The 11,365-nt window shown below is 50.1% G+C and overlaps 1 protein-coding gene across 2 annotated transcripts in view; it reads right to left on the minus strand.

Moving 5' to 3' along the window:
* Nucleotides 1-11,365, minus strand: part of TMCC1 (transmembrane and coiled-coil domain family 1) — a 73,909-nt gene that overhangs the window by 25,196 nt on the left and 37,348 nt on the right. The window lies entirely within an intron of this gene.

Raw genomic sequence — 11,365 nt, forward strand, 5'->3', positions numbered from 1 at the left:
TAGCCCCCTTCCCCAGACACATAGGGGGGGATTTATCAAAACTGGAGCAGATTTGCACTGCAGCCAATCAGCTTTGCTCTTTCATTTTCAAATCTTACCTGAGCAAACTGAATAGAGAAGCCGATTGGTTGCCATGGACAACTGCTCCAGAATCTGTCTACTCCAGTTTCGATAAATTCCCCCCCACTTCCTGTAACGGGCCGAGCCGACCAGCAAACGTGACAGTTTACTGGGAAAGCAACATTTAGGATTGTAAGAAGCAAAATTTAAAGGACACGTACCCCCCCATCCCTTCCCACACACAGCGGTAATCTAGCCCCCTTCCCGAGACACACACTTACCCGGCATTTCATTATTTCTCCGCTTCCTGTGACAGGCCAAGCTGGCCAGCACAGGTGACAGTTCCCTAGGAAAGCAACATTCTGTCTGGGGGGGAAGCAAGTAAAATGTAGATCAACTGCCTGCTTTTACCATCCGGGTGAACTTACCCCAACCAACGTATGGCTCCTCCCTCCAGAACTCCCCTCCACCCAAAAACATTTGGACACATTTAGATTTACAAAAAAAGATCCCGCGTGACCGGCGACATTCTTTATAATCGTCCCGAGTACAAAACATGACTCACTGGGAACTTTCTTCCACTTGAAAGCCTTCTAACTGTACTAGAAACTGCCGAGTGTCAGGTACTTTCCAGATAAACAACCCAACAATTACTTCTGACCTGTGACAACCTTTCCACCGGCCCGTTCCCACAACTGGAGCGCGATTTACGAGAAACGCATTACAGACACTGCGCCGCTGAAGAGCGATTACCGGCGAGCGTCATCCACCAAAAACGTTGTCCTCGCGTGTCAAAGGTCACCGATAAAAAGGTGTCAGAAAGGAGATGTCGCCGATCAGGAAAAAGAAAAGGGAGATTGTCTTCAGATACGATCAGGGCTGCCGGTTCATCAATCAGGAAGTGTAATGGTGAACTCCTAATCAATAACCGATCGTCGCCAATCCCAGAATTCATCTCTTCTCTGCAGTCGCCTTCAAAGTCTCCGCAAACCCAAAATCACCAAAATCTCAAACGTTGTTACTTTGTATTTAGGAGAACTAAAGCCGAAACTTTCTCATTTCGGGGGGAGTCAGCGAGGTTTATAACCCGTCGGCTTTTTTTTGCCGTCTGTGTCACTTCAGTTCCTGTCTGGCAGCCACAACAGGAAGTGAGAGAAATTCCCTCCAAAAGTGGGAAATCCCTGGTGGTCACCAGAACTAGTGTCCCCATTGGAAGACTACACCGATATATTTTCTTTCCCGGTCCTCGCCGATTACGAGTACCGGAAGTCCCACTCAGGAAGCCGGGCGCCGTGTAATGACGCGACGCCCGGCTTCCTGATTGGCTGGGAAGCCGGCTCCATGCTTCCTCGTCATGAGGTGATGAGAGAGCATGGAGGCGGCTTCCCGGCCAATCAGGAAGCCGGGCAGCGTGTAAAGACGGGTGACAACCCAAAATTTGTGATGTCCCCTCACCTTCAGTAATAACAGTCGCCAGGTCGAATAGAGAGGGCAAATCTCCCCAACGGGGACACAGACAGCAATAAAAACCTCACGGGGGTTCTAATCCCTCCCCACTTCATCCCAAGAAAAAAAGTTATGCATTCAGTCGCACTTTAATCTCTGCAGCGTCATTAAAATGATCCCGCCACGGAGGTCCTTGTTCAGGCACTTCCTGTTATGGGGTGACAACGCTCTGTCCCGTCTCCTAATTCTACTCCTGGCGTTGTCAGCCCGTTACATAGCCCTCCAATGAAGGTTACGAGTGGCCGTGCTGAAGCACAGACATGGCCCACTGTTGTCACCAACCAGAAACCCGCCCTGATAAAGGCCATGCAGCCATGGCAGGAGTTCACGCAGACAGGAAGCGGCTGCAAAGAAGCTGCAGGAGGATGAACAAGGCGGCAAATATGACTAAAAATACACCGCAAGTTCAAACTGGAAAATCGAAGTTTAAAATGGGAAAGAAAACAAAACCCGCGCAGGGTGAAACCGCGTCCTCCGCGCTGCGTAATCTAATCTGCTACAAGCTGGAAAGACGACCTTTGTGAGACGGTGAGAGAGACTCGGCCCCGGGCTAGGGAAGTGTCTCGGCTGTATCGCTGAGCTCACAGGCACAGTAATGGTATCGGAAGGTGGAGATGACACCCGAGGGCCCCATTCACGTGGCCTCCCCCCACAAATGTCCTAGAAACGCACGCTCACATGCATGTCATTGCCGTGTGAATGAGGCCACACAAGTACTCCCGAGGAACTCGGCGTGTAGAATGGGCCGAGTTATAAGAGTCAGGTTCAGTATATGTAGCACAGGAGGCATGGACCAAAGAACGATTACAGTGACACGGGAAGCACGGTGACACGGATTGAGGAACGGCCGGCAGCGTCCCGGAGCAGAACCTCAAAGACTCCACATGTACTGAGCCGCGGAGCTGACGCGTCTAATCTCCCGCTGTAATGGACTTCATGTATTTCGCAGCCACAAGAGACTCGCACAGAGAAATGCGACGCAAAGCACTCCACACTCCTCCCCCTCCCTCTGGAGCATTGCTGGAAATAATGAGTTTTTAGTACGTCGCCAGCAGCCCGGCAATCACCCTGAAAGGTGAAAAGAACAGAAAACCCCCCAAAAATTGTTACATTGAAACCTATTTCTAGACAAAATGATTTGGGATGGACTATGGGAGGGTTAGAACCCCGGTCGGGTGTGTAATGCTGTCTGTGCCCCCCCGTGGAGAATCACCTCCTCTACTTGTCCTGATGACTGTTGTCACCAAGACAGGAAGTGATGAGAAATCCAAAACGTTACAGTTGTCACCAGACCGAGGTGGAGAGAAATGTTCAAATGGGGAAGAGAATCATCTCATCACTAAGAGATTTCCTCTCACTTCCTGTTGTGTCCTAGGACAGGAAGTAAGGAGGAATCTAGCACGCAGAAATGACTTCACACCCCAGCCGCATCTTACAGGAATGGGTCAGGCTGCACCGTACCTGTGCCGGGCACTATTAGAGGACGTGTACTTTAAAACAAAAGGGCATTTATTCTTTTTGCCCGCTAACGCCCATGGCAACCAATCAGCGTCTCTCTTCCATGTGTTTCCATAAAGCTTTGAAAATGAAAGAGGGAAGCTGATTGGTTGGGTCCTTTGGAAGGGATTCGTAGTCCTCTATAGCTTGTCATATTCTGCATCGCTGTATAATGTATTGCTGGGATTTGTAGTCCTCTCTAGCTGGTGGGATTCTGCATTGCTGTATAATGTATTGCTGGGATTTGTAGTCCTCTCTAGCTGGTGGGATTCTGCATTGCTGTATAATGTATTGCTGGGATTTGTAGTCCCCAACAGCTTGGAGTCAGTGGCAGATCTACCAGGGTCACAGCTGCAGCCAGGACCTGGCGCTCCCCCACCGACACCCAAGCTGTGGAGAGACTACAAATCACAGCCCAGACAGGAGGAAGAGGGTCCCGGTGACCGTCCTAATTTACATGAAAAGGCCCCCGAAATCCTCAGCACCAGGCCCGCGATGTTCTTAATCCCGCCCTGGTTACAATGCACATGGAACGTTCAGCACAATGGCCGGCCATATGTTACCCTCTACAGGACTACAGAACGTGCTGGAATGCCCAACGGTCCACTTCACAGCCATTCCTATTTATGTACACGGACTCCCTGCCAAAGTCATCAGCCCCGGTGCGTGGTGTTTACATAGCTCACCACACACACACACACACACACACACACACACACACGTCTATCTGCACAATTGCTTATGCACGAGGACTGCCAGCTCCAGCGCAGACGTAGCCGGGTCTTCACAGCTGCTGCAGAACCTCTGTGGAAGCAGAAAGCTTCTCGCTGGGCTGTTTGGTGGGGAATTATTTGTGCCGCCTCGTCCTGAAGCGGACTGTTTGCTCAGACGTTCCAGGACCGAGCCTAACTCTGGATGTTCTCAGAGAGCGTGTATACGACCAGATGGTAAACAGTACACGCAAAACACATATATGAGCTCTATGCGGTACAGTCTGTGACGTGCGCGTCTTCTGAACTTTAACCTATTTCTCCAATACAAGAATGAGGATCAAATCCTCACATTTCCCGCACATTACAACCACTGTACAATTCCCCGCACATTACATCCATTATACACATTACCACTGTACACATTTCCCCGCACATTACAACCACTGTAAGCATTTCCCCGCACATTACAACCACTGTACGCATTTCCCGCACATTACAACCACTGTACACATTTCCTGATGTGGATGTGCAGTATGTAAAGCGTAAATTGTCTGCACTATATAAATACCTGAAATTAATAAATAATAGGGGTTCATTTATAAAAATTCTGCCCCTCTATAGGCCAAAACACACTGCCCCCCCCACTAGATGGCACTGATGAGTATAGTCGTCAGCGCCATCTAGAGGCACCTGTGCCAATTACCTCTGCCCGACTATAAGCGGAGCGGAAACTTTATAAATTAACCTCATAGAGCGGGGGGCAACTCCGGCCCAACAGGGAACTACAAGTCCCATGAGGCATTGCAAGACTGACATGATGGGATCTGTAGTTAAAGCACAGCTGGGGGGCCGGCATTGCCCACCCCTGTCATAGTTTGATGCCCTGTGTGGGTACTACTCCGGGTCACGCTCAATCTGCAAATCTAACACTTTAATCCTCCTGCCAGCAATGGATTCCTCTTCTGAGTAAACAAGAGGCGGGGTGTGACCGACCTCGGTACAAACTGTCCGAAAACCTATTAAGCGCCGATCACATTGCCGTACAGAGAACCTGCCGTGCTGTAACCCTTTCAGGTGTATACCGGGAGGAAACATCGGGGGGGGGTTATTCAAAACTGGAGCAGACAGAATCTGGAGCAGTTGGCCATGGCAACCAATCAGCTTCTCTCTTCAGTTTGTTAAATTAAGCCTTGAAAATGAAAGAGAAGCCCATTGGATATGTCAGTGTTTGTTTCCTTTTTTCACATATCTGTATCCCGAGGACATCGTATGCTCCTTGTAAGTCTTCATATTGTAGGACTCTGGGACTCATGCACACGGCAACAGTGCAAATATAAAGTTTCCGGGGTGCAGGTGGTCTGTGCGGGCCTAGAAGGGTATATCTGCGCTGTATACCACGCACAAAGATACTACACCCACCCAGCACAGGGGTACCAAAATGCTACATGCACCATACACACAGGTACTACATGCACCCAGTGCAGAGATACTACACCCACCTAGCACAGGGGTACTACATGCAACCAGAGCAAGTGTTATACCGCGTTTCCCCCGAAAATAAGACACTGTCTTATATTTTTTTTGGGCTCAAAAAAACACACTAGGTCTTATTTTCGGGGTAGGTCTTATTTTGTTTCTTTAATGTAAAAACAATCCAAAATTAATGCAAATCCAAATTAAATAATCCAAAATGGCAAAGTTAAGAATATGGTGATCAGGGCAATCAGGGGTGCCGCACCTTTCCAAGAGCAATTTGGTAACCAGAATAAGCGAAGCTTTCACTATCGCTTCCTCACAGGCGGAGTGCATTTGGTATCACTCCGCCTATGACAGGAGCCGGCGCTATAGAGGAGGCATCGGCTTATGTGGCTCTGCTCCCTCCGGTGCCGCCTCGCTTCCTCCAGCGCCGGCTTCATTAGCACCGCTGATTCTCTCCCGCGGCTCTTCAAGTTCCCCCTTATGCCACCACCGGCCCTGGGAATGGTCACAACTAGGTCTTATATTCGGGGTAGGTCTTATATTTTAGCAATTCCCAAAAATAGTACTAGGTCTTATTTTCGGGGAAACAGGGTATACCCAATGTGCACCAATCTATTATACCCACCTAGCACAGGGGTACTAAGGTACTACATACACCCAGGACAGGGGTACTAAAAAGGTACTATACACCCACCTAGCACAGGGGTACTAAGGTACTACATACACCCAGGGCAGGGGTACTACACCCATGCAGCACCTACAGCTGACAACATTGTAAATACAGCCACTGTACTGGAAGTGCGATATTGCCTCTGACTGATCTCCAGATTGTGCCAATATCTGCCCCAAACACATAACACCGGGCAGGACAGGCCCAGGTAACAAAGTGGAACTAAATCAGAGAGGACCATCGCCGGCTAATAAAGGTAGCAGCAAGCATGGAGCGTCGGCTCTTAGGCATAGTACACAGGATAGTCAAACTAGAAAAAATGGTACATGCATGAATCTATAACCGGCCTTCATAGCAGGGCGCACATTGGGAAGGCTTACAACAATACCAAACACAAAAATTCCCCAGCCTCACCCTGCCAGCCAGCCTGCAACCAAACAAGTAGCCCTGTCAACAGTATGCGTTAAAATCAGAGGTTTTAGTTGCACAAACTTTTGGCCAAAAATATGTAGAAGAACTAGAAAAAAATGGTACATGCATGAATCTATAAGCTTCTACATATTTTTGGCCAAAAGTTTGTGCAACTAAAACCTCTGATTTTAACGCCTACTGCTGACAGGGCTACTTGTTTGGTTGCAGGCTGAGGCTGGGGAATTTCTGTGTTTTGTATAGTACACAGGAGGTCAGGCACACTTGAAGGCTCTGCAGCAAAGTGTCACCAAGGGTTTAATCTGTGCCGAGATAACAGCTGAGTGTGTGTCTGAGCCGGTCTCACCTGAGAGGGGGCGGAGCTACAGGTGACTCGGTAGACTATACACCTGGCAGAGGAGGCGGAGTTACAAGTGGCTGAGTACACAATACATCAGACTAAAGGAATTCTGCCCGACACAATGGAGGGGGGCGGGGTCACCAATGTTATATTTCAGGGGTGATGGTTACAGAAAAGGTGCAAATCTGTCATTGGTCTGAAACTAAACAAACACAGTGTGTGTGTCTGTGTGGTGATATAATACAATGAGGATTATGTGTGCAGCATCAGGGCAGGAGGCTTGGGAACCTCCAGGATGTCTGGAACCCGACAAGCTCATGTTCCACACACCCCTCACCTCGGGCTGATCAACATACTAATGCCCCTAAGATCTAATGACCTCTAAACCCCAATAGACAGCTCAATATATTTAAACCTGTAGGACTGATGTCCTCTCTAAGATCTGAGACCCCAAGAAGTCAGCTGTGTTATGACATACTGATGACTTCAGAATTAGTGATATGTTGTAAAAAGGAAACAAAGAACTTCAGCAAACAATGTAAATTTCATCATTTAGAGTTTTAATTCCCTCAGACAAACTTGTCCCTTAGCTGCTCTATACAGCAAGATGGACATTTCCCGCACCCGCTGAGGAGATCGTCAGCGACTGGCCAAGTTAGACTCAAACGCTCCGCAGTACCAAAGCACGCCAGAAGGTGGCAGCGCAGAGCCAAGAGAGGATCACTGAGCATCACACAACATTCCTTTTCTAGATATTTCCTTCCATGAAATGATACCCAGAAGGACATCACCGGGTCCAATACAAGGTACGCAATACAAATAGGGAGGTTTGGGAGCAAAAATTGGAAAATTGCTCCGGATGTGATTTGCACACGCCACCCATCATTTACAGGGGCCCCAGCATCAGGACCCATCATTTACAGGGGCCACAGCATCAGGCAGAAGACAAGCGGCATGGCCGGTGGAAAGATCATCTCAGTCAGCGGCCTGCCCCGTCTCCCATTGCAGTGGATCCTGTAGGGTTGTCACCCGCACAGTCTGGGTTTGGAGTCCTGTATGTGCTGTGTCTGGGTTTCAGGTCAGCTGAATCCTGGACACAAAATGTCACAATGCCAGGCAGACGGGGCAACCACGGGGTCCTGGTGTTCCCACTGGAGTGCATGGAGGAGGAATGGGACACAGAGGAACGCTGGAACTCGGGGAGCAAGGAGGTGCCTGAAACACGGGGTGCAGATAAGTCTTGAAGGGCGCAGGAGTTCTACTTCAGGCATATGTGTTACTCTCTCCCCTGGCTGTCTCTCCTCACTCTCTCCCCTGGCCGTCTCGCCTCGCTCCAGAATATAAAAGACTGACTGTACTAGTGACAGGTCCTCTTGGTCATTGTGAATGTAGGTCAGCTGAGGAAGATGGATGAAGCAGCAGCTTTCACCCCGCAGTTTCCGCTGCATGGCACGTGACCAATACTTTCCCCTCGCTGCTTTTCTATGCAACGGCGTCAGAAGCGTAGACCGCGGCGTAACCAGCGAGTGAGATCACCTGTAACATTTAGCGCTCGATGTGCCATGACGAGGGAGCGTTACACAGCGATACACCACGGCAACCGCGCTTCACATACTGTATGTTCACATCAGTCCCCCTCCCCCATGAGCTTACACTCCAATGTCTCCCATCTCTCACACACACACATTAGGAGCCAATTAACCTACCAGCATGTCATTGCACAGCAAAGGACATACAAACTCCATGCAGATGGTGTCTGAGGCGTTGAGCCGGGGACTCCAGAACTGCAAGGCAGGAGCCATACGGGGCTGTGTTGTGAGCTGTAGAGCTTTGTGTTATGAAGACCGCTCACTGCTGCTCTCTCTCCCATGTGCAGGGTGACTGGTCTTGTCTCCGCCCCTTCCTGTAATAAAGACCGCTCACTGCTGCTCTCTACTTGTGCAGGATGACTGGTCTTGTCTCCGCCCCTTCCTGTAATAAAGACCGCTCACTGCTGCTCTCTACTTGTGCAGGGTGGCTGGTCTTGTCTCCGCCCCCTCCTGTAATAAAGACCGCTCACTGCTGCTCTCTCTCCTTGTGCAGGGTGACTGGTCTGGTCTTCGCCCCCTCCTGTAATAAGGACCAGTCACTGCTTTCTCTCTCCTTGTGCAGGGTGACTGGTCTGGTCTCCGCCCACTCCTTTAGTTTCCTGTAGCGGGTGGGGCCTGCTAGGCCCCTCCTACAGCTCTGCACAGGTTATGTACAGCACAGTGATTATATTACGGATACTTTTACAAGGTAATACCTTGGTTTGAAAAGGCATTTGGTGCACACAAAGTCGATTGATATCTTTAGTGACTCCTGAGGAACATATCACTCCGGAGTTTTCCTTTACCTCACCGGATTTATCCAGCGGAGACGATGGGAGCAGCTGAGGCCAGCTGGGATCTGTAACGCAGGAGACGTGCTGCAGAGGAGATTGTATCTGCGTTGTGTAATATTTCATGGCGGAGGACTGGACGGCTTGGTCTGCCAGCAGCGGGTCAGATGACAATGGATGAATGGGTTAGACGAGTCAGTGACAGTGACGGGCCTGTGACAGACGCACGTCCCCGGGAACAATGTCCAGATCCAGATTGAAAAACTCCCCAATAAGGGCACAGGGACCATGAGAGGACTGCTTGCGGTTACCTCTGGGGTCCCTGTGCTTCTCTATATAATGCAGGCAGATCATGGCTGGTGGGAGGGGCCGGCAGGGTGCTGTACACAGCTTCCTGAAAACATCAGTACTGCTCTCAAGAGCCCTCAGCCCTGATGCAAGCAGTGGGAGGAGTTATGGCTTGATGGGCGGGAGTCAGTCTGGCGGAGTGGGCGTTCCTAGGCAGGCTGTATTTGCATGCAGACCACCCTAGGGTAACGCCCACACATGATGCCGAGTCTCCATGATTGGCAGAACTGAAATCCAGTGAAAGGGGCGGGCCGGCGACAGCATGTCTGGAGAGGAAAGGGCTAGATCAGGGGTCTCAAACCTCCGGGAAGGGTTTGACTATTTTGGGTTAGGGGGACGCACTGGAGTCCCAGCGTGCATTTTTTGTTGCTGGGCCTCCAGTGCGTCCCTGCACCTTATTAGGAGGAGTAGGCCACCTCCCAGGTACACCTGCATGTAATTTATCAACTTCATTAATATGCTCACACTTGGAGACTCGGATACACAGAGTTAGGACCACACTTTGCAGAGGTGCCTTGGCGCGGCAGTGCGGCTTCTACATATTTTTGGACAAAAGTTTGTGCAACTAAAACCTCTGATTTTAACGCATACTGTTGGCAGGGCTACTTGTTTGGTTGCAGGCTGGCTGGCAGGTTGAGGCTGGGGAATTTTTGTGTTTTGTATTGTCTCAAACCTCCGGCCCTCCAGCTGTGGTGGAACTAAAATCCCATGAAGCATTGCAAGATTCTCACAGCCACGACTCCCAGAGAGAGATGCATCATGGGATTTGGAGTTTCACCACAGCTGGAGGGCCGGAGGTTTGAGACCCCTGGGCTAGATGATCGAAAAGGATAGAAGAGTCAAACCTTTCCCGCACTCTTAAATGTTACAGGCACTGGGAGCTAAAGGGGTGGGCCTCGAACAGCATATAGGGTAAAAGGTCACAGAGGGGACGTCCAGCAGTGTCATACCCAATGAGGAGGCAGGTGACACAGGAAGCAGCAACAGTGATGTCACAATGGCTGGTGCTGATAATTAAAAAGCGTTTGTTTGGAGCGTTGTCACCAGGCCAGGCCCCCGTGCTGGTCTTGGCAGGGCCCAGCGGTGCGACGCCGCAGAATCCTCAGGACGGAGATCAAACGCATTATGTAACAAATATTTAATACGCCGAGCTACTGAACAAAGATTTCCAGCGCCGAGGAACATCCGACCGACTTCCCGTCACATCAACAAACGTCCAACAAGACGAATGATCGCCGGCAGAACCCGGAACCGGATTATGAAACGGCAGATCAAAAGATTGCGGGCAAACAGAGAATTTTTACAGTGGTGGGGGAAAAAAAAAATGTTGGTTTACATTGCATTCAATTTAGCAGGCCCCACCCACTATAGGCTGCCTGCAGAGAAGGGGCGGAGACAAGACCAGTCACTCTGCACAAGGAGAGAGAGCAGCAGTGTGCGGTCTGTATTACAGAGGGGGCGGAGACAAGACCAGTCACCCTGCACAAGGAAAGAGTAGCACTGAACAGTCTATTACAGGAGGGGGCGGAGATGAGACCAGTCACCCTGCAGAAGGAGAGAGAGCAGCAGTGAGCGGTCTATTACAGGAAGCTCCTCACACTGGGATTACTGCACAGATCTGAAAGAAATACACAAAGCTCACCGAGATTCAAGAACAATACACAGGGCTCTTGTATGAGGACAATGTCTGCTGATCCCGGAGTTCTTTAATACATATCGGGGTTAAAAACATTTATTTTCCCAACATTTGTCTGGAGTTACCCTTTAAGTCCCGCCTTGCCCCGGCCCAGCAGGCTGAAGTGGAGCTGCAGTCAATTAGGAGAAGTTCCTCATGGCAGGAGGAAGCGTAGCGCGTACACGGAAGCAGCAGGATATCCCATTAGTAATGCACAGCCCCCCCTCGCATAAATTCGGCATTGTCCCAAGGTCCCCCCCTTCCTCCCAGTCAACGGAACCCCCTTCTC

This window comes from Nanorana parkeri, unplaced genomic scaffold (assembly GCF_000935625.1).
Source record: "Nanorana parkeri isolate BGI_ZX_2015 unplaced genomic scaffold, ASM93562v1 scaffold188, whole genome shotgun sequence".
Taxonomy (NCBI): domain Eukaryota; kingdom Metazoa; phylum Chordata; class Amphibia; order Anura; family Dicroglossidae; genus Nanorana; species Nanorana parkeri.